The sequence below is a fragment of the Colius striatus genome, chromosome 3 (assembly GCF_028858725.1).
Source record: "Colius striatus isolate bColStr4 chromosome 3, bColStr4.1.hap1, whole genome shotgun sequence".
Classification (NCBI taxonomy): domain Eukaryota; kingdom Metazoa; phylum Chordata; class Aves; order Coliiformes; family Coliidae; genus Colius; species Colius striatus.
Window position 1 is genome coordinate 73,969,971 of NC_084761.1, and position 11,875 is coordinate 73,981,845.

Genomic DNA, 11,875 nt, shown 5'->3' on the forward strand with positions numbered 1-11,875 from the left:
GACTCAACTGTATAGTGTTAATATCAGTACAGGCTTGTCTAGTTGACCGTATAAATAATGTTTTCCCTTCTCGTAGTCTCTATGGTGTGTCTTTATGGAGAAATGAGGTTCTCATGGGTTCGGTTCCCTTTGCGTTTAGAGAGACCAGGTTCAGGCAATGATATATATTTTTGTTATCCGTTGCATGTCGTCTCATTTTTTTTTTCCCTACCTGTTGGAATATGTTTGTGAGCATAATCGTCATAAATTCTGTTCAGGGTTTTCAGATTTATTTATATGTGGTTAAAATGAATGCTTCTATTTAAGAGGGGAAATATTTCTACATGTGCATATAGTTTTCCAAGAGTGTACCATTAATTGATTGTTGATAATAAAACCCAAAAGCAAATATAGCACCGTAGCTCCTCTAACTTCTTGCTAGGGCCTTCTCTAGGGGGAGGGCTCGGGTTTTTTACTGGCAGAGGTCGAAGGCGCACACCTCAGAATCTGGGCAAAGGAGACGGGCTCGGCAGCATTATTTTGAGTCTCCGTTACCGTCAGAAAGACCATAACTGCGAGTCCCGTCATTACTGCCTAATTTTGCTGTTATTAATTATTTGCAAGGAGCACGATGGGGAAGGGGCGGAAGATGCGTCAGAACTGACCTTTGGTCACTTACTTCGAAAATTGAAGGTGGCCAATACTAAGCGATATCCGCTGAGAGGAAAAGAGGGGGAAAAAAGTGCAAGTGGTGGGGGGCATAAACTCCAAGTCAGCTCGTCAGCTGCCACCTGCCCTTATACCATCAGACGCGAGGTGAAATTGGCTTCCCAACTCTGTAGCTTTTCGCAAACGGTGCTTCTGACACCGAGCGCAGGGAGCGTCCACAGCCGCCTCACACTGAGGGCCCCTTTTTGCTTCCAGAGCCGGGGCGAGCGGGCACCGGAACCGGCGTGCCGAGCCTCCGCAGGGCACGAGGCAGCAGCCGAAACCCGGCCTCGCGGAGACGAGCTGGGATCCGGCTCCACCAAAAGCCCCCGGGCAGGGGAGGGCCCCCTCCAACCCCCTACCCCCCTGCCCTGAGCAGAGCCGAGGCGCCCCGGGGCAACCGGGGCACCGTCGGGTTAGCTGCAGGGACGCCGGGGCGATGAACTCTCTCTGACTCCAGCAGAGAGTCAATGGGGGAAAAAAAAAGTCGGAAAAAAAAAAAAAAACCTGTTTGGGAATTTGGCTGAGAAGCAAGAGGGTTCCTCTGCACGTCTAGGGTGCTGGGGAGAGGGTGCCACTCCCCAGGGCACAATTAAAAGTGAGGGAAAATGGGACAAGTGCTGTTTCACTAATAAAAATACTTCAATAATCAGTTTCAAAATGCTGCAGTAAAACACAGAGTCTATTCTCCGGAGGAAAAAGGCCTGTGTGCATTTCTTGACTCTGTGTTTTATTATAATGTGGGTAGCTTTTGCCACTTTATTCTTTCCTCCAGAAGTCTTTTCATGATCTAAGAACATCTTTGTTCAAAGTAAATGGACTGTCTCTAGGAGTTACCCATCTGTGGACCGCAGTGCAGCTCTGCTAACAGTGATCTACACGGAGTTTCCTGCTGGAGAAGCCACGTCTGCTTGACCGTGGCCAAACTGACCCCTGAGCTCTTAGAGAAGGCAAGACCTGTATCACCAGCAAACCAAGAGTGATTTAAAGATTTCTCTCCTGGTCATGTCTTGCTGCATGAGAATGATCAGCTTCTATTTTAAGGCTTGGAGTCGTGATTTGAAGACACTAAGAAGTGACAACACACTGTCTCTTTGAGTGTTTTTTCTGCTACTTTGCCTGCTAAAACTTGGGGGTTATTTCTAATACAACACCTTCAGCTTCCAAGTAGTGGATCTAGCTACATGTCTTCTAGACTCTTTCTCCTTGTAATTTTACTGTACTGTAAACTGATTTGCATCTTGATCTGTCTTCTACCTGACAAACTGAACAGGCTGCATCCTTTACATCTCCCATATTTCCTAAGGCTCAAACTTTCCAAATCTTTTCCAGAGCTGGGACTGCTCTCTCCTCTTTCCGAAGGTGCCTTATAAAATGAACACCAGGACAGTACAAACACTGTGATATCTCTCTCATTAACCATTCATATAGAGCTCTATTTCTGATCACAGTTTCCTACTTACCTATCTAAGCTTCTCATTAGTCCTTTTTGGAAACTTCTTTTTCATTACTTATTCCTTCTGACTCATAAATCCTTTCCCAAGCCACTGCTTTCCATGTTCTGATCACCTGCCCAGCACAGTGCACCAAGGGAGGCCCACTGTTTCTGAGGAGCAGTTTGCATGTGGCAGACATGCAGCTGGAAAGGTTAATTCATATACACCGGCTCAGTTAGGTAGAAATGGATGGTTTGAAAATACATGAAGTTTGTTTCTCTGGCCTCTTTGCAAAGGCAGGAATTTGAAAAGAAATATTAATTAAATAAGTACAGCATTGCTGCTGACCTTTACAAGCACAGAAGCTAGAAGTGGGGCATGGGATACCCAGGAAGAGTCCAGGCTGGAAAGGAATGTCAAATGGCTGCTTACTGCTGATACCAGTGAAAGTCAAATGGGCCACCTGATCCATAACATTGAGAGATGCTCTGGGGTTCACAAGGACATCTTGGCAAAAGGACCTAACAAATCAAAGGATACTCTAGTACAGAAATAAGTTTGATATTTTTGTTGGGTTGACTCCCTCATAGTGTTCAAATAACAATTTGTTTTATTATCCAGCACAAATTCAATATGAACATGCTGTATCTTGAAGAGTTCAAAGGTAAATTCACATTGTGTTTTTGAAGCAACTCGAGTGTTTCATCTCCTGCTCTTTTAAATGCCAAGACTTGTAATTCAGGTTTAATGCCCAATTTGTTTCTGGGACAGTTCTTGCACACACTCACTTTCTTCTCTCCAATACACGATCAGGAAGTGTGATTCCTGGCTGCAGTATGAAGTCTCTTGGATGGATGAACAGCAATGCAAACATTAATTCTACCACTAAAAAATATGTAACTAGCTAACAGAAAAACTAAATTAATAGAAACAATCCTTTTTGCTGAGCAGCAAATGTGTCTAAATAGCTTAATCTTTACATATCTGCACATACTTGGTAAAGTTACCAAACTGTTATCAACCAGTGGGAAAAGAAGATGTCACAAAAAGTGCCTGTGGTCCATTAGAGTATTTTTTAAATCCTCTTTTCTTCTCACTCTTTTTTGGCACTGTTGAATTTTCAAATCGATGTACCTAGCGTGAGTCCTCTGAATCAGTCTGACTCCAGATGAGGCCAGCAGCACAGTGGTCTGAAGCGTGAGCTCTTTCTGAAGGTAAAATCTGAGTTGTCTTCACACGAAGCTCATCATTAACTCTCAGACACCTACTAAACCAGTACCTCTCTGTAACTTTTGCTGCACACTTTGCATGAATTTCTCAGATTATGTGCATCATGTTCCAGCTCAATAAAAAATGCAAAACGGGAAAAAGTTGAGTAGAAAGAAAGAGATCTTTGAATATAGAAGCTTCTTTGTTTAAAAAGTGATTAAGGAGCTGGAGGAAGATCTTTCTGTGAATGCTTTTTTCCTCTTTGGTAAAAATGTAGCTTCTTAAACAAAAGGTTCTAATATACAGATTCTTTGGAGACTACTTTGCTCTTACCCTGTTTCCCTATTTGAAGGACATTAAGATGGTGCTCAGGGACATGATTTGGTGATGGGTTTGGCAGTGTTAGGTTTAAGGTTGGACTTGATGACCTTAAAGGTTTTTTTCCAACCTCAATGATTCTATGAATCTATAATTCTATGAACTCTTAAGAGTGAAACATTAATCTGTAGCCTACTCTCATCATCCATGAAGCAGAACAGCACTATGAAAGGCATATTACAGTGGCAGAATAAGACTTCTGCTTCTGCCACCAGTTTCATTTGTTCCTATACAAGTTGTCACCTGATAACTTTCGTGAAATAAGCTGGTGGCTTCACCAAGGGTGCTACCAAAATATGCCTCCAATGTGCCTCTTAGACAAACAACTTTGCACATCATGCTTCACACAAGAGGTAATCAAGTAGGCCAAGGAATGATTTGAGATGACACTTGTCTTTTCAATTTGTGGGAAATTAATCTAGAAAGAGCTCAAGAAAATTTAGCTGTGAAAATGAAGCTCATGTTGTGATTTCCTAGGTGGGAAATTTTATGTGAAGAGAACAAACCACCTTTTGGGCTAATCTTTGTCATGATGAAGAGGAAATTAAAATAGTTGTACTTGACAAAAAGTATTATTTCACACCAGTGTTGCAGACTGAGGTTGCAATTCTTACCATTCCTTTCTACAAGAGAGGCAGTAATGAAGTGCCAATGATAACATTTCTTGCTCTTTCAAATAGCTCAGAGGAATAATGTATAAAGTCTATCAACAGCATTAGATTAAAAGTTCAAAGCAGTTTTGGGAGGTCTGAGTGAGAGAAGCTGTGTTTTCCTAGGAGACTGGAATCAGCATTAAGGCCTCTGCCAACAGGTTTGATGTATATATGGGGTCTTCAGAAGCATCAAGTTCAGTATCATTTCACAGGAGTCAATATATTAGTTTCTACTAAGGAGAAAATCTGTCCATGGCACAAAGCACAATGTTCATAAGTAGCTGTGGTTATGTGGTTAATGAAGAGAAGGGACAAGAGACTATGAAAGTAGCAGCTAAGAGAACTGGTTATCTTGCACAGATGTGGTATTTGGGAAAGCCTGGGTGGCTCGTTTCAGAGGCACGGGGCAGCCAGACCTCCCAGCTGGAGTTGTGGATGCTTGTTGCCTTGAAGAGCCAACCCAATTCTTGAAGCCTTCTCCTAAGGGAGCACCTGCAGCAATCCTTGCCCTAAGATAAGTCACAAACGCCCATGCTCTCCAGGCTGTTAAAACCCTCTTACACTTTGAAGAGCAAAAAGAGGTGGCACACCTGTCCCATGTCATCTCAGGAACCAGAGTCCTGCAGCAGCTGCAAATGCTTTCCCAGCCCACTGCCTTCCCCTGATGGCAAGGCAGGTGAGCCACAGATTGCCAGGGGCAGTCCTCAGAACTTACCTCAGGTGCTTATTTCTAAGCAGAGACAGGAATAACCTTTTTCCCCTGCCTGTCTCTGTGAGTAACAACGAACATGCTGCATTGGGCTCAATGTTGGCCTGCCTTCCTTCTTTCCAGCTGGGATGCTCTGTGCAGCTTTTCACTGCTGTGGCCTCCTTGTGCTTGTAGAACTCTCTCCCAGACAACCTAGGCAAGTAGTAGACAATTGAGCTTCAGCAAGTCCTTGGTTGCTTTGCCTCAGCTTTGCACACAGTACAGAGGAGCAGAGGAAGAGATAGCAGAGTTGTTACAGAGTGGAAGTTTTAACTCTAATTGACGTTTATCATCATAATGTTAGTGGAGCCAAATGTGGTCTACTCACAGTCCACAGACTGTCACAAAATCCATCTTATCCTTACTTTTTAAAATTTTTTGTGTTTTTTTTTTTACTTAAAGAGTCTGACATCGTAGTTCAAAATCACTCAAAGTGATGCTGTCGGGAGAACTTCAAAGTTGCCCTGAATTGATTTCACAATGTCAAACTCTTTCTAGAAACAGCTACCAAAATATTCTTGCTATACTATCTTTAAAAAGGATACCAAAAGGGATGAGCTTTAAAAATAAGCTGTTCAGAGTTCTCCACAGCTAATACTGCAAACAAACTGGCACCACGTTTAAGATGCAAACGCCTGAGGAATGCCCTCGCCTTTAATTCTAAAGTTACACTTTTTTTTTAAACAAACTGAGCATCTCTTCATTTTTAATAACAAAACCTTCCTACATCTGGAAGAAAAAGAGGTAGTCAAAGCTGTATCTACTGATACTGCATGCACTTGTAATGCATTGTGTGACAACCTGCTTTAGAATGGTGATGCTTTAAACACAGGGATCTAATTATCACTAGGAATATCTCTATGGAGACAAAAAAGTTAGATAAACATGGTGCGGGCAGCTTTGTCCTGCTGCAGTAGAAGAGGATGTGCTAGACGGATATCTAAACCCTTCTCTGCCAACATATTCCATTCCCACTGGGAATGTAGCACTCCTAAAATATTTCTGGGCTGATTCACTATCAAAGCTGGTGACATTCACAGAAAGATGGCAAGAGTGATCCAGGGCACAGATCATTCAAGAAAGGTGGAAGAGTTATTTGTATTAACAAGGCGATGGGACAAACAGCATAATATTCCGCATATATAAACACAAAATTACTGACAAGGCTGGAGAGGTTAAATTAGGCACTTTCAGTTTTTACCACTTATTCTCACCTTTTACTGATGGTATCACTCCAACTCTCTCCTAATATTGGTTAGGAGAAAGAAAATAAAGTAGGTTAGCATATAAAAGTGTGATTATTTGATTCATGCCTCAGAAAGTTCAGGACTTGAAAAGGGAGATTATTCCAATCAATAGGTAATCAAACTGAGACTCATTGCCACAAGCTTTTGCTGAGGTCAAGGTTTTAACTAAATTCTGGGGGGAAATAAAAGAGCTCTTAAGTAAGAATATCCAGCCAGTATCCAGTCTCCAGATTCTGAAAGATTTCTGACATAAACTCGCCCATTTCAGAGTGTAAGCCAATCTCTGTTTACTGGAGATGAGACCTGTAACAATCATTTCCCCTCAAAGGATTTCTTAGGAGTTTTTTTTTTAAATTATCTGCTGCCCATCAGTTCCAATAATGGGTTTAGAAAGCTGTAGATCACAAATTTTAGTCTGTACATCACTTGCTACTTCTATATTCTAAGAGCAAATGACAACATGGCCTCCCAAATTTCCCCCGTTTACATTTCTTCATGGTCTTTTTCTGGTGGGTGATAGTCTCTGTTATATTCATGAGGTCAGCTTCAACCCTGGCCAAAGTACATTCACCAGCTGAAGTAAAATACATCTTTAATAGTGATTAGTTTTCCCTAAGATTACTGATTACTTTCACTGATCAATACTTTCACTGGTGCATACCACAAATACATTTAAATGTCGATGTGGGAATTAATTAACCTTAATTATTTCCTTTCAAAGATCATGACTTCTTTTTGTTGCTGTTGAGATTTTGGGTTTTATACATAAACTCATGGCAAGATTTGTCTTTAAAATTGTCCAGAAACGTTTGTAAAAAAAAAGCACTAAATACTTTTTGAGTATTTTACTTTTAAAGAATTTTTACAAAATATTTTAAAGTAATAAAAAATCGAAGTATTTGATCACATTAATACAGGCATATCAAGCCCCCTGTAATTTCTAAACTCAGTTACATGTGAGTTCTGAGCAAAAAGGAGTTTCTTCAAACAATGAATATTATTAATGATACAAGAGAAGATTCAATTATATAACTGTGTATTGTAATTCTCAATGATTTATAAATGGCAAAATTCAGATATGCTATACAATAAATTATCATTAAGACGAGACTACAGTTTGGTCTAATAGAATCCCATTATTTAGAAATGGAAAAGGAAAACCTATTAGATTATACAGTTAATTCCTTGCCAGTGCTGAGGTCACTGCTCTTTCACTCTACATGAAAACTGTTGGTACAGTTAAAGAGTCTTCTTGGGCAGACAGTTACTGAAAGACAAGAGGGGCTCTGTGTTGATTTTGCCACTTGCATAAAGGAATGAAAACAGCTGTAGTGGATAAATCACCTTAAGACATACTTTTAAAGATGAAGAAAAATGAGTAAATACCACAAAATGTCAATACACACTCCTATTGGCAGCATATGAGAATTAAAGACCAACCAAACCAAAGCCACAATATAGTGCTGTGAAATGAACCTAGACCTAGCGCAGTGTGAAGAACCTTGTGATGTACACATGAGGCTTTTCTGGACCTACAGCTATTGAGAAGTTTCAGTGGGATCTAATCAGCGCATCGTTTTCAAGATAGCTTGGGATACAGTTTATATTGAAGCTGAAATGCTGTGTGGGAGGAGAAAGACTCTCTTGAAGGTATTTATTTGGGAAAGTAGGGGAGAGAGATGGATGAGATAGATTAATGCCCCAAAAAAATCCCCAGCTAAAACCTGTTTGTGGGCAGAGTGGGTAAGAGTCCCTCAGAGATTCTCCTTTCTCAGTGCTTAGGCAGAGGAGAAGGGGAGACATGCTGCCACATGTGTTGAGGGGTCTGTGGTCCCACCAAAACTGGGGCAAGCTGAAAGCTCACCACCGCCTCTAAATGTGGGCTCAAAAACCCATCTGCATATTTCTTTCACATTTCTCAGACAAGTTTGTATCCTGTGGTTGCTTTTTCTCCCTAGTGATAAATTAGCCACAAGGGCTGTGTTTTCTCAAGAGGACAGTAGAGAGTCAGAGACTTTAGGCTCCCTCAGTGTGGCAGGTTCAGGCAGAAAAGAGCACAGATTTCAGCTGGGAGTGTCCTATGAGAGGGAACCATGTATTCCCACTTCATCTTGGTATTGCATCCCAAATTTTTCTACACAGAAGCAAAAGCTGAGACACATGCCCTTTGAGGTGCATTGAAATTTTCTCATGGAAAGATGCACTAGAAATACAATTTATTCCCCTCCATAATAACTACTTTTCTCATAGCAACCACAGTTTCCATCTGCCCAGAAATGGCCATGAGGCTCCAGGGAATGCGCACCCCAGCACCACACAGTGCACCAAACCTGCTTTTATATGACACTTGTTTGCTTGCTGAGGTTACAGATTGTCCTGGAACATTTTTTTCCTCCTGAAAGCCGTTCAGTTCTCTTTGCCGTGAGCACCTGCAGTCTCTCTTTCCACCCTGGCACCAAGCTGCCATGCAGTTTAAGGAGTTACCAATGACAGGTCTCAAAATGGTCTTGTGTCCCCTTTGATGCAGACAAACCTGTGCTGCTGACAGAGTCACTGCCTTCAAGGAGCTGTGAAAGAAAAATTTGCTTTGAGTGGAAGGGCATCTCTTTGCCCATTTAGCATCATTAAGCCGAGATTCATGAGTTTAACGAACTTGGTATTAACCATGCTGCTGGCTCTTGAACAAAGGTACTAAAATTCTCAATTACTTTCAGTGGCTGCCTGCAGGGAAGTTGAGAAATAAGTTTTCTATGTTACTATGTCAGAAGGCTCAGAAATTGCGTAATCGCTAGTGTGATTGAGTTTGATGATCACTGTAAAAACACATCAGATGATGCTGATCGGTGCAGCTCCATGAGGACACAGTATTTCAAAGCCTGCACCTATTTCATATTCTGAAGAAATAGCCTCAAAATGTTCTTTATTTGATTGCCACAGCACACTGGGTTTTTTTTATGAGTCCTGGGCTTGATAGTTGTCTCACCAGCACACAACTCAAACAAATGAGATGTCACTGATGGAAAAAAAAAAGGATTTGAACAATTATATAGAACAGATAAGCCATTAGCTTCTCCCAGGATCTAATGACCTGCTCTGCAGGATCATTCAGCTGCAGCCATAATTAAAGCTGGTCCTGAGTCATTCTGTTGCAGCACAAGACAGTAACAAAAGGGAATCTTTGGCAGCCTCCATGCAAGGGAGCACTAGGATGAGACTGGTGTCTGACACAGGTTAGGGCTAAAATATATTTGAAATACGGGGCTAAGAGAAATAATTGGCATTTTATTGCTATTTTATGTAGTAGGCTCCTGTTTAGAAGCATAGTTGCATCTGGATAAGGGCCTGAACATGTTTTTCCCCACTGTGTCACCTGTGGGAAGGCCATTAATCAGTTATGCTGCACGTGTTACATTATTAACCCCATGTTTAAATTACTCAGCTATTTAAACCACACTCTTTCAGCCTGTTCCTTTTATCTGTCGATAAACACCTGCTCTATTTTTTATTTTCTCTTGATGAAGACACTAACAATTGTATTTTCACATTGGTTTTTGCTTTCCAGTGTAAAACCACTTTTTTTTTCTTTTATAAATGCAAACCCCAGTTTACATGGCCGGTTTGTTTAATCCATCTGAAAATCTCCTTGTGAGGTAGGAGGGATAACGAGGCCTGTGATGTTAAAAAGAAGCTTCAAAATTACATCCACAATTGCTTTAAAATGTTCTTATTTAGAAAGAAGCAGCATACATGCAAGGGAGTTCCTACCTGCAGGCTCATTGGCCTTCAAGCAGTATCACTCATCATCCCAGAGGAAGGCTGCCTTCTTTTTGCCTACCCCAATATTTTCAAGGAACAACTCAGCTTCTGCTGATAGATGGCTATACATGCACTTAATAGAACTGGTTCCTGCTTTTGCTCAAGTTGGTCAGATTTTTGCTTTCGTTTTTTTTACATTCAGCCCCAAATTTCACCGTAAGTTGCCTTCACAGAAGCTTGTGAGGCATCTTCTTCACCTACAGTACTATGTAAATACTACTGCAGTGGCCAGAATTAATAAGAGCATTTACTTCTATGCCATTTTTTACGTGTTCCACAAATCAAAATATTCAACTTAGCAATGGTCTCTATTAACACCTAAAAAGCTGGGTAAATAAACATAATCCAGGCTAGCAACAGGACAAGGGGTAATGGGATGAAGCTGGAAAATAAAACCTTCTATTTAAATATAAGAAAAAACTATTTCACTGTTCAGGTGAGGGAGCCCTGGCACAGGCTGCCCAGGAGGGTTGTGGAGGCTCGTTCCTTGGAGGTCTTCAAGACCCCCCTGGACATGTTCCTATGTGACCTGATCTAGATGGACCTGCTTCTACAGGGGTGTTGGACTAGATGATCTCTAAATGTCCCTTCCAACCCCTACCATTCTATGATTCTGTGATTCTAAACCCATTTGGTAGTCTAGTGTATGCCTGAGGGACTGTCTGTTATCATTGATCAGAGAGAGCGTGTGGAGAAAACAACCACTAAATGTACAGAACAAGTGAAATAGTCACTGCTCTAAGATAGACTTTTAAGTATTAACTAATAACTTTTAAATACTTGGGTGAAAATACAGAACATGTTTAGGTTTATTGATTTGAAATAATTCAGCTGGTAAGTCTTTTTCAGAAAGCAAATTGTTGTTGGTGCCTCAAAGCTCCAATTTATTATCCAAAGTAATAACCTTAGGAAGAATGTCTATTATTTCAACTCTTGAGTAAGGACTAAGTTCACATGTCTAATGCCCTGTGTAAGAGAATTAGCAGAAACTCATCTCAATGTGGTTTCAAAAGAGGAAACTAAGCAGACAGCCTTGTTAATTTAGCATATAGACTTGGAATAAAGTACAACATCCATCATCTCTTGAAATTCAATTAAAAATTGGTCTTGTGTCCAAAGAGAAGGAGCCAACTCTCTGCTGGAAGCAGAGCCTTGGAAGATCACTAAAACCCTTAATGCTTCTTTCATTATGGGAGCCAATATGAAAGAAGAACCAGTTTGGGAGTTCAAATTACCCCTCACATTAAACACTACAACATGTGTAATCTTAATTTTGGGCCTGTTGCTGTTGATGCAATGCTTTTTGTCACCATGGACACACGGGGAATCCCAGCTGTGCTTCTCCCCTAGTCCTTAAAGTCTCCCCGTGTGCCACTGTACGCTGTGGCAATGCCAAACAGGCTTTTGCATGCAGGGTGAAATACCCTTCCTGACCATCTGTCATGTGTAGTTCTTATCCTCCTGCAGTAGGTTTCTACGTGTGATAAAAAGATGCTTGCAAACACAGACACTGAGATTTAATATCTGGGGAAAGGGAAGCCTGAAAATATGTTAACAAGATTTTCAGCATTAAACACAATTTTGTTTCAGATTTCAGCTGTTAAACATCTTAATTTGTTTTGCTTTTTACTCCAGTAACATAATGCTAATACATTCTGACAGCCTGTGACTCCGTGCCGAGGAGGTTTCGCAAACCAATCT